Here is an 18307-nt window from a genome sequence, read left to right on the forward strand (position 1 = left end):
TAAGTTGCAGAGAGTGCACATCCTCTTGGAAAATTTACTTTCAGACAGGAAGCCATTTACTCTGACTTGCTTATCATGGCATCCAAGCCCTCACTCCAGCTTTTGGTATGGCCCCAACCATCCTAGCTTTCCTGGGACTGAGATGCTTTCCCAGGACCTGTGGTTTTTGGGGCTTCAACAGGGAGAGTCCTAGGCAAACTGAAATTGGCCACTCCAGCTTCTGAGGACAGACTGGATTTAATGCCCTACAGGGAAATTAGTAAGGACTTCGGGAACAACTGTTCCAGAGACAAGAGCAGGTGTTTCATCCAAGAGGACAAGATCCACGGGCAGATCTCAAAGCTCTGTCAGACCACCAGGTGGGCATCTTTGGCTGGAAAGGAGGGTGATACCACCAGCAGTGAGATAGATTCCTACCTGCCTGTCCCTGTCTGCCTTCTAGTCCCTTTTAGTTTGTCAAGGAGTCACAGGGTTCTCTGCCATTCAAGCTGACAACCCTACACTCCTCTCTCTCTCTCTCCCCCACCGCCCGCCAACCTGTCTAACACACATATACAAACATACACATACACTTTCTCTCTCTCTAAGTCCCCCCGTCACCCTCCCTCCCTAGACCCTGGCTCTTTATTTTCTTCCTTTCTCCTTTTCTCCCCTTCTCTCTCCCTTTTCACTCATGCTTAATGCTTTCTAGGCTTTAGGATAGTGAAGTTTAATTCATTGTCACAAGGGATGTGGGGGTTTTTGATACAGAGAAATAGAGCCAGAATTTACTCGTTTTAAAGCACGTAGTTTTTTTCACCTAAGGCATTCTCATCCACAACAGTAATTCTTCCCAGTTTGTGATATCATGCAATTTATTATGTCTGTTCTGTGTGTTTTCTTAAGTTACTCAGAGATCTTGTCTGGTCAATAAGGCAGCTTGAAGCCCAGGGAGATGAACCCACTAGTGTAGAGTCTCTTGATTAATAAGCAGCAGAGGAAGTGGCAAAGACCAGATCTCTGGACTCTAAGACCAGCCCCATATTTCAATGTCAACTCATTTCCAATAATGCCTGCAGAACAATAGGTCAAATAAACAGATTCATTCTAGAGTCAAAACACATTTCCTAGGCTTCCACATCTGCTCGCAGTGGGGATTATTTGAAAATGTGTGTTTTTTTCCTGAAAAACACTTTTTCTGATTTCTGATCCCTATGACAAACTGCCTTTCTTTTTTTCCTACCCTAAATCAAATTAATGATAGTAGTATTTCTTCAGCAAGTATCCCTGTCTTTTGCAAAGGCTACCAATGGTAACGTTAGATTAGATCATTCAGTGAGTGGCTTAAGAGGCAGCTGCCAGTGTAGTTCTGTAGCTGTGTCTCCAAACAGTCCAGCCTCCTCTGCGGGGAAGCACCTCACCTCCATGCCCGCCACAAAGTCAGGCCTCATATTTAGATTTCTTTTGCATCTCTGGCAGAGGCTTGGGCCTCTTGTGTAGATAGCAGATGCTCAATGAACGTGTGATGAATACAGGAAGAAAAGTATTAGTGACTTTTAATATCAACTTGGGGGAATTTTCATGTTTTAATAAATATGATAGCTAAATATTAAATCTTTGATAGTTTCATTAACCTTATTTTACAGGGTTAAAAAACAAGTTAGATACTTCTAATAGGTGATGGATTAAATAAATCATAGTCACCTATACTCTGAAAAACATGCAGCAGTGAAAAAAAAGATATGTTTTAGAAAAGTATTTAGGGACCTGGGGAAATGTTCAGAATAGGATGTAAACTAAAAGATATGGCTTATATGTATCATATAAACAAAATCACTTATGCACACATGGCTGCAAAACTTTATATAACTCTAACTACTGCTATTACTATATATATATATGTAAAGCTTTGTAGACTAGAAGGCTATAGATAAAAATCTTAGCGATAGTTGTTTCTGAGTTGTGGAACATGGGTGATCTGCTTTGTACTCACGGATATATACTCCCTGATGCAGATGGAAAACATTTTTATTTTACCATTTATATATAGGCCACATATTATGCTAACTTGTTTTAGTACAAAGTCTAAAAAACACTGCTTAGGGAACTTGTGATGCCACAACCCAGCCTTAAATCTCAGAAGATTTTATTTGCAGTGCTTTATTATTAATTTATTGTAGACTTGAAGGAAAATGCGTTGGAAGAAGGCTGGCCCAGTCAGAATATAATGTAAAAATACCAGCTTCTCCTATTTCTCTAAAAGAGAAAAGCAGTTTTCCCACTGTTATCACAAATTCAAATATGGCTCTAATTATTTAGATAAAATGAAGGCTACGTCTGGATGTGAATTCTGCTACGTACCACCATGAGATAGAAAAATCCACGTTATTAAGCATTGTAATATATCCAATGTTTCAAAATACATTCCATTTCACATTTCCTGAGAATAAACAAAGATGAGGATGACTTAAGGGGACCGTCCAATTCAATTATGTATCAACATTCTAAGTGTAATCAGCCTATTAACAGAAGTTGCTTCTTTACTCACAATGCATTCATATATCATCAGTCTTCATTAAGAGAGTATTCATAGATCATTGATTTTCATTAATATAGAATAATTCCCTCTAGTTTCAGTCACTTGATTAGGTTCTAAATATCTTAAGTATGTCTGTTTTCTGCAGAATTTTCATCTTTGAAAATAAGTCATTAAATAGAACTTTAGAGGCAATAAAAGTCCTTTTATGACTTTCTTGTGTTGCTTGGCAAAAGAACCCAAAGGCTGTAATATTCTACATTCTTTGCCTTGAAATGAAGAGGCCATAATCTAAGGTCCAGGAGGGCAAAGATTTTTATCCTTTGTTTACTGACAGATTCCAGGTATTCAGAACTGTGCTTGGCACATAACAGGTGTTAAATAAACCATTCTTGAATGAGCGGAGCAGCTTATTCTCCATAGAGTCATTTACATAAGAGAAGGAATCACTTCTCTTACATAAACTGCATTACTTGAGGACATCCTGCAGGTATAACGATGAATGCTGCAATCAGTGATGGCATCCACTCTGTCCAGACAGATCTGAAAAGCAGTTGTTGCCCTGGAGTATATTCACGGTATTAAATCTTCAAACCCTACTCAGTTAAGGTGATACACTCCCTGAGTTCAGTATCAAAGTCTCCAGTTATGGCCATAGGCCTCAAACTCTTTGCAGAGTTGTCCTACGATGCACAGTGAACAAACTCAGAGGAAATCTGTAAGATATTTTGACATTTTGGGGAAAGTCTAGCAACATCTGCTGGTCACCACAGGGACCATTAACTCAAGGTAGCTCGCAGTTTCAACCTAGATGCTACATTCCTTGTAACGATTTCCCTTTCTGTGAAGCTGGGTTTTTGGATACTGCGGTGTATGACCAGTTAATCAAACCATTCAGTGAGGAACAAGAAACAAAGGTGGCAAGGTTCAATTTGGTTTTAAAGTTATGCAGTGCCTACCAGGCAAACACATTTATTAGTGTAGTTATTTAAGAAGGAAGTGAAAATATTAAGATTTTTTTTCAATTTATATGTATAATTGTTTTAGACCAGGCACAGTGGCTCATGCCTGTAATTCCAGCACTTTAGGGGGTTGAGACGGGTGGATAACTTGAGCCCAGGAGTTCAAGACCAACCTGTGTAACATGGCAAAACCCAGTCTCTACAAAAAATATGAAGATCAGCCAGGTGTGGTGGCACATGTCTACAGTCCCAGCTACGCAGGGTGGGGCTGAGATAGGAGGACTGCTTGAGCCCATGAGGTCAAGGCTACAGTGAGCCATATGTGTGCCACTGCACTCCAGCCTAGGCACCAGAGGAGATCCTGTCTCAAAAACAAAAAAAAATTCAGATGGCTACTAAATTACTAGGACATAAGTGTTTAAGTTGTTTGGACCTAGCTATTTAATAAACTTACCTATTAGGCATTTCTTTGGACCTAACGGAACAGCAAAAAAAAAAAAAAAGTACAGAGACATTAAGACTGTGGTAAACTTTTAGAAACACTAAGAGTTATGACTTCACTTCTCCCTTCTTTGTGCATTGCTTGGGAAGAATCCACAATCTGCTAATTGGGCACTGCTAGAAATGATGATTACCTTTCCTCATAAACCTCAAACCCCAAACCCCACATTTAACACAGGGTTCCGAATGGACAATGTGGGCTTCCCTGACAGGAACTGGTTGACCCACTGGCACTCTCAATGCCCACTGAAGCTGCTGCTCCTGGAGTACTGAGCTGGAGGCATCACCTGGATCACAGGCATTATCCTATAGGGGCTGGAAGCCTGGGCCGCTGACCCCTGGGAATTGAAACAAGCTTTGGTTCTTTTAATTCTTCCAGCCTTCCCCAGTCATCTAATCCATACCCCATGCTCAGGGGTGGGGAATGATTTACTTATCCGGCAGCATTAGCTATTCAACTAGAGAGCCAGCTTCCTGAATCATTTCTTATATCCTATGAATATTTATAGAGAATTCAAAGATGAGAAAAGTGATCAGTGCCAGAGGCACAGCAGAGAGAAAGTGCAGGCTAAGTTTAGAGGAAGAGAGACAAAGAGGGTGGCCTTTTGTCCTGGGCTAGAAGAAAGCTGCGATTTTGGAATTAATTTAGGGAAATTGGTGCTGTTCCATTCTGTGAGTGGAATGCCTGTGTCTACACCCACTCTTCAGCTACCATCCCTCGCCTCCGAAAAAGGGACCTCGTGGTTTCTCTATTGAACCTCCATATTGAGTTGCCTGAAGCATATATCCCTAAAAATAACATTGGTCTTAATAACCCACGGTTTGCAAGCTATGAAAATTGGCTCTATTTTGTATTTAAAGGATGCATATTAGTTATGCATATATTCTGCATATATCACTTTGAATTTAATCTAGAAATAAAGCACTTGATCTCAACTGGTATGTGGGAACTGCTTTTCTGAGTCAGTCTGTGAAATCTCAAAGCAACTCTAGAATTCTTGAGATCAGATGTGAGGTAGATGGGGCTATTCTGCTCCGTCATGTCAGGTCCCTGCCATCACCAAGATTGAGAGAATTTAGAGTATTAAATGTGAAAGCAAGAAAGTACCCTGGTCCTGAGGGCTTGAAGACCACACCGCTACACCACTGCTTCTCAAACGGAGCAACGAGTCTGATGGGCAAAGAAGCACGGCAAAGGAGGAAGTTGACTTTAGGGCAGATAAGACTTTGCAGACTAATGTTGGAAAATCCCTAGGCTAATTCAGTCTCTGGGGGAGCAGAAGCCTACCTAGAGCCTGAACTATTCAGGGGTGTCACCCACAATCATTAATTTAACTATGGCTTGGCCACAAATTCCACACTTCATTATTGCCACAGCCAGAAGGGAGGGCATGAGAGAGAATACGAACGATTTATTTTGAGGGATTTTTAGGACAAGTGTGTCATTAACAGCCAGTGAGGATGTGTGCACCACCCACCAAGACCATCCACAGCACTAGGCAGCTAATTATAAAAAGCCCATCTCAGGCCCCATCCTGGACCACTGGATAAGAATGTGCATTTTACAAGAGCCTCGGGTGACTCATATGCAAATTACATTAGGAAAGCGCTGGATTCAGCCCCTGTCGGAATCGCCTTGGGGATGTTTAGACACTCGAGGACTCCAGACCCACTTAGGCCACTTAGCTCAGAATGCCCTGGGGTGGGGCCCAGCCATGAGAAGTGCTAAAGTTTTGCAGTTCCCTCCAATGGGCAGACAGGACTGGGAACGCGCAGACAGGAGCAACAGCGTAGGGCATGGGCTTCACTTGCACCTCAACCGTACCAAATATTCGTATAGTCATGTTTCATTCATTCAGCTATGTTCTGGCACTGTGCCCTGCCTTAGATACAGAGGACCATCCATGACCTCATGGAGCTTAAAGTCTGAAATGGACATATTTTGAACTAATTTCGCAGAACTATTTTATTAAGATGTATTCATTCTACAGAAGCCTATGTGCATTCTTTAAAAAAAAAAAAAAAATCACTGGCAAGGCACAGTGGCTCACACCTGCAATCCCAGCACTTTGGGAGGCTGAGGTGGGAAGATCACTTGAAACAAGGAGTTTGAGACCAGCCTGACAACACAGTGAGACTGCACACCCAGCTACTTGGGAGGCTGAAACAGGAGGTTCTCTTGAGCCCAGGAATTCCAGGCTTAAGTGAGCTATGATCACACCACTGTACTCCAACCTGGGTAACAGAGAGAGACCCCTGTCTCAATGAAAAAACAAAACAAAACACCTAAAAATTACCCTGGCACAGTGATGTACATCTGTAGTCTCTGCTACTCAAGAGGTTGAGGTGGGAGGATCCTTTGAGCCCAGGAAGCTGAGTGAGCCGTGGTCACTCCACTGAACTCCAGCTTGGGCAACAGAGTGAGATGCTGTCTCCACAAATTTAAAAAGTAATAATAATTTGTAAAAAAACATAAGAGAAACAGGTACAAAGAAAATAATATTACAAAACATCATTTTGAAATAAAACCAAAACTAGATTCAAATCACAACTCTGGTGGGTTATTTTACCTATAGTGAGAATATTTCCTAGTGGTTCAATTTCACACCCTTGTTATGAGGATTAAAAGTGTCTGTTTCACTAAAGTTATTTTTCTGGCATCTTGACCATAGAGAAAACTAAGACTAGAACCCAGATCTCCTGACTGCTGCCCTCTGTTCTTCACTGAGTCCCACATTGCCGGGCTGTGGACAACATGAGGCGGGAAGGGTGGTTGGTAAGAGTGAGTCAGAAAAGCTCGTGCACTGGTGATAGCAGGTTCCTGTAGCCGGTCATAAGTTTGCTGACATTCCAGCAATCAGAGATTCCTTCAAAGCCATCCAGGATGTTTTGCGGAATGATAGAAAGTATACCTAAGAGCCAGAGAGACGGTATAAGGAAGAAAGGTGCATGATGCAGGATAAAGGATGTGGAATTACTTAGCCAGAAGACGGAGGCTGAAATACAACTTAATGACACTTGAGACACATAGAAGGTGACAGAATTTAGACTGGTGGCCAGTTGTTTCCCAAAGCTGCTGAAAAACAGCTTTGAAATGGAGAAGAGAGGGAGCCGAAGGGAGAAGATCTCTGATGTGAAGTCATGCTGGCTGTCCCCGCGGAGGGTGGTTCTGGGAGGCTGATAGAATTAAGGATTATTAATACTTGATGGGGGATGGGGAGATATTGGGTAAACCATACCAGACAATGAGAAAGAGTCAAATAGAATCTTACTGGAAACAGAGAGACGGATATGTTGGTAATTCAAGATTCATGAATGTCTAGATAGAAGTCATTCCATACCCTACACTCTGGATGAAATATAATTTTTTTAAAAAAAAGCACAATTTTTGGGTGGAGCACAGTAGCTTACGCCTGTAATCCCAGCACGTTGAGAGGCCGAGGAGGGCGGATCACGAGGTCAGGAGATCAAGATCATCTTGGCCAACATGGTGAAACCCCGTCTCTGCTAAAAAACATAAAAAACTAGCCGGACGTGGTGGCACGCGCCTGTAGTCCCAGCTACTCAGGAAGCTGAGGCAGGCAAATTGCTTGAACCCAGGAGGCCGAGGTTGCAGTGAGCTGAGATTGCACCACTGCACTCTAGCCTGGCAACAGACCAAGACTCCTTCTCAGAAAGAAAAAAAAGAAAAGCACATTTTTTGAATATAGAATTATCAGGATTCATCAGATGTATGGACCTCTTTCTCTCTGACTTACTTTGACTACAAATAAAACCTCCCTTTGTGTCAAAAAGGATGGACTCAAGGTTCATTTATACCACAGAGAGTCCTCGCCTCGCCTGCTCATCAGCATTCTTGATATATTAGTTTTGCTAACTGAAAATGAAAGGGCCAGGTATTAAGATTTCATCTACTCTGTTGAGTGAAATGTAAAATGAAGACGCTAATGATTAGCAGTCTGCACTAATCAAGATATAATTCTGCAAAAATTCACCGGTAGGCCTTCAATCCATCTCCTGCTTCTCAGTTAAGCGATCTCAACAGGTGGCAAGACAGCAGCAATCCCTCCTTTAGATGACTGAGGACCCTGGCTTCCAAAGACACCAATTTCTACAGTTTTGAGAATTGCACTCAGAATTTCCAGATTATGTCTTCAGCCAGTACCACTAACAAGAAGAACTGCTGCCTCCAAAAAGGGTTGCAAAACCTTTGTTGCTTAGTTCTTCAATGCAACAGAGCGACAACAACACAACAACAACAACAACAGATTGAACACAATAAAGGAGGCCAGGTGCGTGGCTCAGGCCTGCAATCCCAGCACCTTGAGAGGCCCAGGCAGGTGGATCATGAGGTCAGGAGTTCAAGACCAGCCTGGCCAACATGGTGAAACCCCATCTCTAGTAAAGAAACAAAAATTAGCTGGGTGTGGTGGCATGCACCTCGTAATCTCAGCTATTCTGGAGGCTGAGGCAGAAGAATCGCTTAAACTTAGGAGGCGGAGATTGCAGTGAGCTGAGATCGTGCCACTGCACTCCAGCCTGGGAGACAAGGCAAGACTCTGTCTCAAAAAAATAAAAATCAAAATAAAATAAACTTTATCGGGACCCTTTACTCTCCCCTTTACAATTCATGGTACCTCAAGATGGTCAAAATACCCCTTAAAAACCTTAGGTGGATTTACAATTAGAGCCATAAACTACTGAGTGCTCAACAAACAATCGAAGAAAATCACTTAGCAGGAAATCCTACACAAGAGAAACAACTTCGCTGAAGGCCGACAAAGTGAGAAAAATACATTAAATTTCATCTTTCTGTTTTCAGTAAGTGAACATGCTAGGCGTCTGTGTCACGTGACGATTTACATAGCAGAGTAAACTATGGAGAAATTAGGTGTCTTATTTTCTTATAGGCTCACTTCATTGATATGAGAGGAATTTTTGCATTCCATTCCAAAATGCCAGCTAGGCCCTGAAGTCTGGTTTTCCCCTTCCCTAAGAGAGAATGAGCGAATGGATTTGTGTTGCATTGTCTGAGAGGCGAAAGGATCTGAATGTTAAAGAGGGTTAGGCCTGTCGTTGGCAAAGTAATTGGCTTCTTGGGGACTAGGAAAAAAGGGAGTTGCAACTGTCGATAGAGACCTGGGCAGTTTAAAAACAGTATATCCAAGGTTGTGGGGCCTCCCTAGGAATGCTACCCATGGGACCTTGCTCCTCTTTTCCACGGCCTAGGTTGGCACAGAAAAGATTTGGCCCATGTAGGAAAACAGATGATTAAAATCTACTTCTAAGGGAACCCCAGGGCTGGACCTCCAGCCCGTGGAGGCTGAGAACACAACAGCATCCTGGGTTAGATCATAAAGTAGCCAGAGTCCACAGGTGGAGACTTCGCCCTTTGCCTGGGGCTCTAAAGAGGGAGAGGGTACCCCAGTGAACGGCTAGGGCCGGCCTTCTCACCAAGCTTCAGGGTCAGAGAGCAGAAGTAATTTACATGGATTTTAAAAAATATTTCAAAATGTTATATTAATTGCACTCAAATGCCAGGCGGTAATTGGTACCTATTGTATCTGATTCTTGAAGAAACCAATCTGAGCATTAAGCAAGAATTTTGGGGCTGATGTTTAAAATGTATAGATATTTCAAAGAATGAGAATATGTTTGGGGACATTTACTACCAATTATTTCAGGTGTGATGCTTACTTTATGAGTGTCTTCTCAATTTTATAGACTAGACACTTTTAGGGTTCTTATCTTTAATAGATGATTTAGGAGTTGTTGCCAGAAAATCTTTCACTTGTACTTTTGTCTGAATAGTAATGCATTTTGTGTATGGCTTCCAAGTCCTGACCATGTTTTCTGTTGACAGTTTCAGAGTATGTACAGGAAATGGATTATTTTAATGTTCTACTATTTTCCTTTATAAAAATATGTCAAAGAATATTTTCTGAAATAAAGGTATAACCACATCACAAAAGCTCCTGAGATCAACTGTCTTATACCACCATGTGATCACTCAAAAGATAAAAGCAAGTTTATGGTATTGAAAAAGATTTGTGAAAATCACCTAAGCCATCGCTCTGCTCCTTGTTAAAATCTTTAGTTTGATCCAATCATTGATCTCTTGTCTCATTAGTCATCAACCATAAAACAAAAACTGAGGCAGTCTCGATCTAAATTGCCCCAAGCTTACTATGACCCAGTGCATGAAAATCATGGCCAAAAGAATTCAGCTCACCTTATATTGCTAATGGATTTAAATCCTACTCACTGTAGGACAGTCATGGACTAACTGGCATGGTTTCTCCTGTCAGTGACACCAGGGAATCATTACTGCAAGAGAAGTGTCTTTGCTGTCAGCCACTTGTATCACCTTGGGTAAATGATTTCACCCTTCTGGGCTTTAGTTTTCTCGCAAGGAATCTGAGATAGCTAAAATAACAAACACTAAGCCCCTTCCAGCTCTGCAATTCTGTGAATCTATTACTTATATTTATAAGCTTAGAAAAGCCAAAAACATCACTGGAACAAATGCACTGATCTAGAGATGATGCCTCAGAACATGCCAGCTTTCCTAATTTAAAAGAAAATGCACCACTATTATGATGTGCCTGTTTGACAAACTATTGTTTGCATCTATTAAAACAAGCATCTAGACAGATTATGCCACACAAACCAAATAACCTGATTCAGATGAAAGAACTGCTATGGTTTATAAAATCTTATATGCAAATATGAGGTACTGATTGAACCTAGAGTGCATATATTATTCAAAATTTGAATTTATGTAACTTTCAAACAGATCTAGAATAACCTGATCCTTACTTATTCAACAGAGAACTTAAATAAGCAATTCTGTGTCTGGCATTGAAATTTATGGAAAAGTTCTGAAGCTCTGTCTCTCTCATTTTCAACAGGAAATAAGGAAAGAAAGAAGAGAACCAACAGATTTTAGAAGACGAATATACAATAAACACACGACACATGCAATGAATGAGATCGTTGCTCATCTGTTTCTTCTCATTGTTTACTGTTCCTGCAAATAAGAAATACTTGATTTAAAGTGTATAAATATCTGTCATTGTTGCTAGCAGTCCACTTAGTGAGAGCCTTGGATTTTGAAATGTTCTGTTCAGTAGATGAGCAAATATCAGTACATCATTTTATGAAACATTATATATTGCTAGAAATGAAAGAAAGGTCCAGGACTCTGCAAATCAAAGGTTCTGGGCTTGACTTCCAATTCTGTATCTTACAATATAAAATCAGGCAAGTTACTCAGTCTGCAGGGTCTGTTTCCCCTTCAGTAAATCAGATACAATAATACGGTGAGCTTCATGCTTTTTATGAAGATTAGGTGAAACAGTGCATGTGATGTTTCTGTACAACATCTTTACAATGATCAGTTATGATTATTGGCTTCATTATGAAGCTAGATGGAGTCTATTCAACTATATGTGGTTTTACCACCACCACCACACCCAGAATCTTTTAGATAGCATCTATTCTTATTTAATTGTTGAGAGATAAACAGGCTTTTTGAAACTTATTTTATATAAATGTAATGACTAGAAAGTACTTGCTATGAATATAGTCTATTCTTGTTATTCATGATAGTTATGTTTTACAAAGTTACCAGGAACACTGAAATAGCAAATACTGAACATTTGCTCCTAGGAGAAATTCAGGGTTAGGTTCCTAGTAATTTGTGGTTAGAAGATTTTGATCAATCAATTGACAACCTTGATGTATATGTGTTTCTGCTTAACTATGTCTAATTTAATATAAATGTTTGGTTCATTAACTTTAAACACATCACCAATGGCACTGTAACTCATGTCTGAACGAAGCTCATTTTCTCAGTAAGGTTCATCACAGCCTTCTTGTACTTAGGAACGTTAGGCAGCATTTCAGCACTACCCTTGAGGGACATTTTAAGTAGCAAAATCACCAACAAAAAGCACAAAACATGCAAAACACGTGACACTAAACAGACTACAAAGAGAGAGAGAGAGGGACTTGTTTACTAAATGAGAGCTGAAACATGAAGGCAGAATGTCACCATGTTCGACCTCAGCTGGGAATGTGCGCTTGGCATGACTCACATTTTTCACAATTCCACACAGGTCTGGGAATAACCCCAAAAGCACCAGCAGTATTAACTTGGAGTTACAAATAAGTCATAGTGGATTCATCAATACAGAACCCTCAAACAATGAGTCTCGACTGTGTGTGTGCATGCATTTGTGTGTATTTACATAAATAATGTATCCATTCCACACTTACTTTGTGTGGCAGGCACTATCTCAAGTGTTTTGCTTATATCTTCTGCCTCACTATAATCATTCTGCAATGTGGAATTTTTACAGTGAGGCACTTTACCCATAGCAAATTGAGGGCTGAAGAATTCAAACCACTTGTGAACATCCCCATGGACATAAGCAGAATTTAAAACTGGGTCTGACTTTATGGCCTCTGTTTGTGGCCTCTGTTATTCTGAATATCACCTATTTTACAAAGAGAGGAGTTTTGTAAGATCAAGCAAGCGGACAGGAATGATAAATTCCTGTTAAATTGGAAAACCACTGTTTCTTTTTTTTTTAATCATCATACTTGACTAAAATTTAAATAACCAAGGTAACTAATTTGAAAATAAAACTGTAGACACTTAACTATGTATCATTATTCTAGTGTATGCTTCCAATTTTTACACATCCAACAAGTACTAATTAAGTGCCTACTACGTGCCCAGAGGTGCAGTCATGAACAGAGGCAGTAATAACTGTGGTCCCTGCAGAGCATACCTCAGAACAGTTCTCCATCCATCCAGCCTTGTTAGTTAAGACACACATAACCCTAGGGCCACTTCAAACTTTGAAGGGTCAGAAATGAAAGGTTATTGCTAAATTTAATGTCATTACCTGTCAAGCTAATGATGTCTGGGAATTATACGAAAGATTGCACTCATATCCATCTTCACTGTGAATGATAGATGTGTTCATAAAAGCTTATAACCGAAACAATAACTTTAAGTGATAATGTAGCCACCAGGATAGATTAGACTCTCCTGTAATATCATACAACCACAAAGTATCACAATACAGGCTTATTTCTTGTTCATGCAAAGTCTAATGCAGTTGAACGGCTCTTTTCCATCTTGTAACCAGACCTTAACACACAATCAATTGCAAGTCTGGGGAAGATAAGAAGCAAATGGGTGTCAGATAAGCAAAGTCTCTGCTACAGACACAGATGAATGTTCTTATTAATGCAGGATAGAACCTAACCATTCAGATTATGCATAATCTTAAAAATCACTTTGATGAATGGTGGAAAATAGAGAATACCTAGAGTTTAAGGATTTTTTCCCATACATGAGATTTCTTCCCATTCATATTTTCTTCAAAAGAAAGTTTCTAAAGAGACCAGTTAAATGATGTTTTCTTCAGGATTTTGATGAGATCTTGCTGATATGGATTTATCATAAAAAAAAAAAAAAAGGAGATTGGGGGGGAGGAGCATCACAAGCTGGCAGGCACAGAATCAGAGCCTGTGATCTTTGCCGTCTGCCAGCAGTTAACTGGAGTTTGCTCATATACTGGGTTAAAAAGTGTCCTCTCAATTTTATGTCCCCCAGAATCTCAGAATGTCAAGTTATTTGGAAATAGGGTTTTTGCAGCTATAACTAGTTAAGCTAAATGAGCTCATACTGGATTAAGGTGTGCCCTAAACCCAATGGCTGGGATCTTTTTTCTTTTTTTCCCTAAGACAGGGTTTCCTCTGTCACCCAGGCTGGAGTGCAGTGGTGCAACCTCGGCTTACTGTAGCATCAGCCTCCAAGGCTCAACTGATCCTCCCACCTCAGCCTCCTGAGGAGCTGGGACTACAGGCATGTGCCACCATGCCTGGTTACTTTTTAATTTTTTGTAGAGAAAGGGTCTCACTATATTGCCCAGGCTGGTATCAAACTCCTGGGCTCAAGCAATCCTCTAGCCTCAGCCTCCCAAAAGGTTGGAATTACAGGTATGAGCCTGCTCTCAGTCCCATCCTTTTCATTAATCCCTACCCAAGTACCTCCCCAGCTCCTGACTGGTACCCAATCTGGAAGACTGCTTCCATTTTACAAGGAAACTCACACCATCACCTGTTGCGAGTCTCCTTGTTGCATGTTCTTCAAGATCATCCAGTATCTAGATCAGGAGTCAGCAAACTTTTTTTTATTTATTTATTTATTTTATTTTATTTTATTTTCTTGAGACGGAGTTTCGCTCTTGTTACCCAGGCTGGAGTGCAATGGCGCGATCTCGGCTCACCACAACCTCCGCCTCCTGGGTTCAGGCAATTCTCCTGCCTCAGCCTCCTGAGTAGCTGGGATTACAGGCACGTGCCACCATGCCCAGCTAATTTTTTGTATTTTTGGTAGAGACTGGGTTTCACCATGTTGACCGGGATGGTCTCGATCTCTTGACCTCGTGATCCACCCGCCTCGGCCTCCCAAAGAGTCAGCAAACTTTTATGTAGAGTCACATAGCAAACATTTCAGGCTCTGTAGCCTGGATCATCCCTGTAATAACGACTCAATTCTGCCACTGCAGCATAAAAGCAGCCACAGACAATATGTAAATGAATGAGTGTTATCCCAGCAGCTCTGCCAAGCATTTCAGAAATCCTAGTAAATATGCACCCATCTGGAGAAGGCAACTCAAGTTGCAACTCATTCTGCAGGAGACCCAGAGGATGCTTGATCAAAGTGCAGCTTGAGGAGGTGGAAAAGTAGCGATTCACAGATCCCAACTGCTCACCCTCATCAAAGTAGCTGGCAGAAGCAATGAGTTATGGTTCAATTATTCCAACACAGGAATCACTGCAGTTCAAGAGCCTGTTATTCACTGGGGTGAGGGCAGCATACCTGAGCCTAATTGTTTTTCTTGCATCTTGATTCAGTTGATTGTCTTTTCTATGTTTTTTTTTCCTTTTGTTTTTATTACAGAAACAATTTGAAGCCAGCTTGGTTAATTAGGCAGAGTGGTTCCTAGAGGAGCACAAGGCAACCACCACATGAAGGGTGAAGCCCTCAGAAGCTGCTGCTGGGTGTGGCTGTAGACAGCCAGGGAAGATGGCATCTGGATTCTATTCAGGGAGCTTCACTTGATAGCTCAGGGGGCCACAGCATGCGTTTTCTTTTCCAGTGCCTGCAGGTCTTTCTCCTGTACTTGCAGTAACTTGAGACCAAGCTCCAACCTATACTCTAAGGCTAGAATTCAGCTCCTGTTTTGTTCCCTAGGCATGGACTCCAGCCCAGTATGCTCGTATTAAATGGTGGTGTCCTGCCATGGTCTTCACAGCCTATCCTTTCCTAGAACCCAGCACTGCAGCAGGCCTTGCTACCATCTGCCAGGATCTCCCTACGCCAGCACACTGCTGGTTCACCTGTGTCCTCCCTGGGCCCAGAGCCTCTGATGCTGGTGCCATCCTCCTATCAGGCCTTCAACCCTTAATCTGGGACATCCTCCCAATGCCTACTTCTGCCGTTGGGGCTCAGAAAATAATACCCCAAGGTGAAGACCCAAGCGGCAGCCTCAGAAGCAAAGTTTTTCTCTGACATTCTCCTCCCTTCCTGTCCCTGTCCCATTCTCGTCCAAGGCTAGCCTGGAAACCCTCTTCTCCAAGGCAGGTCAGAAACCAGAACCCCTTTCTCCCCAAAGCCAGTCATAAAACCCAAAAATATTCCTCTAACTTTCCCCTCATTCCCCTCACCTTTCTGTGTAAAAACTGACCATAAAGAAATTATGGGGCCGGGTGCAGTGGCTCATGCCTATAATCCCAGCACTTTGGGAGGGCAAGGCAGGCGAATCATCTGATGTCAGGAGTTCAGGATCAGCCTGACCAACATGGATAAACCCCGTCTCTACTAAAAGTACAAAATTAGCCGGGCATGGTGGCACATGCCTGTAATCCCAGCTACTTGGGAGGCTGAGGCAGGACAATTGCTTGAACCCGGGAGGCAGAGTTCACAGTGAGCCAAGATTGCACCATTGCACTCCAGTGTGGGCAACAAGAGTGAAACTCTGTCTCAAAAAAAAAGAAATTATCTGACCAATGTTTGACAGTAGGGCATTAGACCCCCTTTCCAGAGAGGGTCCTGCCCCACATCCAGAAGGTGGGAGTGCTGCCCAGAGAGATGAAGAAGACTCTAGACAGACAGGCCCTGCTGGGTGTCCCCACTCAATCCCAGCATTAGATCATTCCCCTTTTGTACAATCCATCATATACGCCCCTACTTTGCTGAACCTAACTATAAAAATGTCCAATTTCTACTGCATTTGGGTCTTCATTCCGAAGGCTGTCATGTATATGCATTGCATGATTTGCATGCCTTTTCTCCTGTTAACCAATCTGCCTCATTCCGAAGGCTGTCGTGTACACGCGTTGCATGCATTTGCATGCCTGTTCTCCTGCTAACCAATCTGCCTCATTCCGAAGGCTGTCGTGTACACGCGTTGCATGATTTGCATGCCTTTTTTCCTGTTAACCAATCTGCCTCATGTCTCACTGCTTTCCCTCTAGTAGGAGCCCTTGCTTTCTCTGCTCCCTGCCAACAGCTGGGTTGACACTAGCCCAAGCCAGGAGCCAGGTTAGCTTCCTAGGCACTCTGATCTGTCTGCTGTTGCTACTTTCCAAGATCCTTTCTGCTCAAAGCAGCTTCAGAGGGGAATGGATGGAAGGGCATGCTCCAGAGTGGGGTATGAGCTGGGTGCGAAGCGGGTGCTGGCACAAGGCAGGCCCAACCTGATCCACACCCTATTCATTCCCTTCTTGCCTACCTAGCAACCTGCTTTTTGCAACAGGGAGGGCTGAGCCAGTCCCATGAACAGCCAAGACTAAGCCATTAAGTAAAGGCTGTACTTCGTTTTTTCTTTTTCCTTTGGAACATAATGATGACAGCTAACAAATTACCCCCAAGTTCTAGTTTTCGGTTCTGAGGGTGTTTGAATTCAGGAAAACAACCAGATGCTCGGTTGTCTTGAAACTGTTTAAATTCATGAAGAACTAGTTTTGCCATGTGGAGTTTTTTTTTTTTTTTTTTTTTTTCAGAAAGAATAATTCTCCATTTGCTAATTGATGTGATAAACAAACACACACCTTCTCCTCTTCCATCATTACCTCCAAAATTTAATTTAACACTAATATTCTGCTTCAGCAAAGAAAACAAATGGGCTGGTTACTCATTCATAGGAAACAGGTAAAAATTTTCCAGTGACTGTTTTTTTGAGGTGTCTATTTTAAGAGATTTGATGGAGAGTAGGTTACAAGGTGAATATGCAACCTTTCAGGGAGCAAGAATCAGGAGTTTCGACTGACTGGCTGCTCATCAAATGCTGACACACAACCTGTGCCCCCAAACACAGAGCTTGTCTCCAAATTTCATGTGTTTTGCAAACCCATCTTAGGCCTGAATGTCACAGCTCCCTTTATAAAAACAATGCTGTTTAGTTAAAGTAACTAGAAAAATACAGTAAAATGATTCCTTGTGATTCTCTAGTAAAATAATATGTTTTTCTTAAGAAAAATAGTGGTAAGAATAAAAGCCAAGCATTGTTTTAGACTCTCTCCAGTTTCCAAAATACCATTTAAAAAATAATTACACCCACAGTTTATGCATGATTCATTAGACAGCAAGATAAAATGTACTGCTAAATTTCGATTGCAATGGAAAGAGTAGGCACCCTGAAATATGCCCCCAACTTCTCCGGATTATAACCTGTTTGGTCACATTTCTGCCACAACATAAATCTTGTCCAAATAGTCCATCTTGATTAAATTATAACAGTATTTTAGTTTCATGATTTGATAGCCCTCTGAAGAATTTATTTTAGTTAAGCAATTAGAAGGTCAAATAATCGGTTATCAATATTTAAGCTTTTACTTGTGGAAGTTAAGAGACTTGAATCACAGGATCTCCTGCAAGATGAATCACAGGATCCCCTGCAAAGATGACGAGAATGTCATCTCAGGAAAAAAAAAAATCAGTTCTTGGCACACTAAAGCAGTTTTAAAGATTACAGTTTTTCTTTCTGTTCCTCCTAGCCCTCCAGGTAAAAAAGGATGATGTCCTATTTTATACAGACATTGAGAGGGGGTCTCTCTATTACACATAACCTAGCATGCATGATCCACACTGATTGCAGACGGAATCTAGAAAACAGAATAGATACCACATCTTACATAATACATAGTAGGCATGATAGACAACATCTTGCAGAATGCACACAGCTCTTCAGCAGATGCAAGCTCCTGCATTATTTCATCGGAAGGAGCCAGGCTGATAGAATGT

The 18307-nt window shown here is 41.5% G+C and overlaps 1 protein-coding gene across 4 annotated transcripts in view; it reads right to left on the reverse strand.

Annotated features, from left to right (window-relative positions):
* ZMAT4 (zinc finger matrin-type 4) overlaps nucleotides 1-18307 on the reverse strand; it is a 370072-nt gene that overhangs the window by 154457 nt on the left and 197308 nt on the right. The gene's annotated exons all lie outside the window — the stretch shown is intronic.

Source organism: Aotus nancymaae, unplaced genomic scaffold, assembly GCF_030222135.1.
Source record: "Aotus nancymaae isolate 86718 unplaced genomic scaffold, 86718_ANA_hifiasm-v0.15.2.pri h1tg000097l, whole genome shotgun sequence".
NCBI lineage: Eukaryota > Metazoa > Chordata > Mammalia > Primates > Aotidae > Aotus > Aotus nancymaae.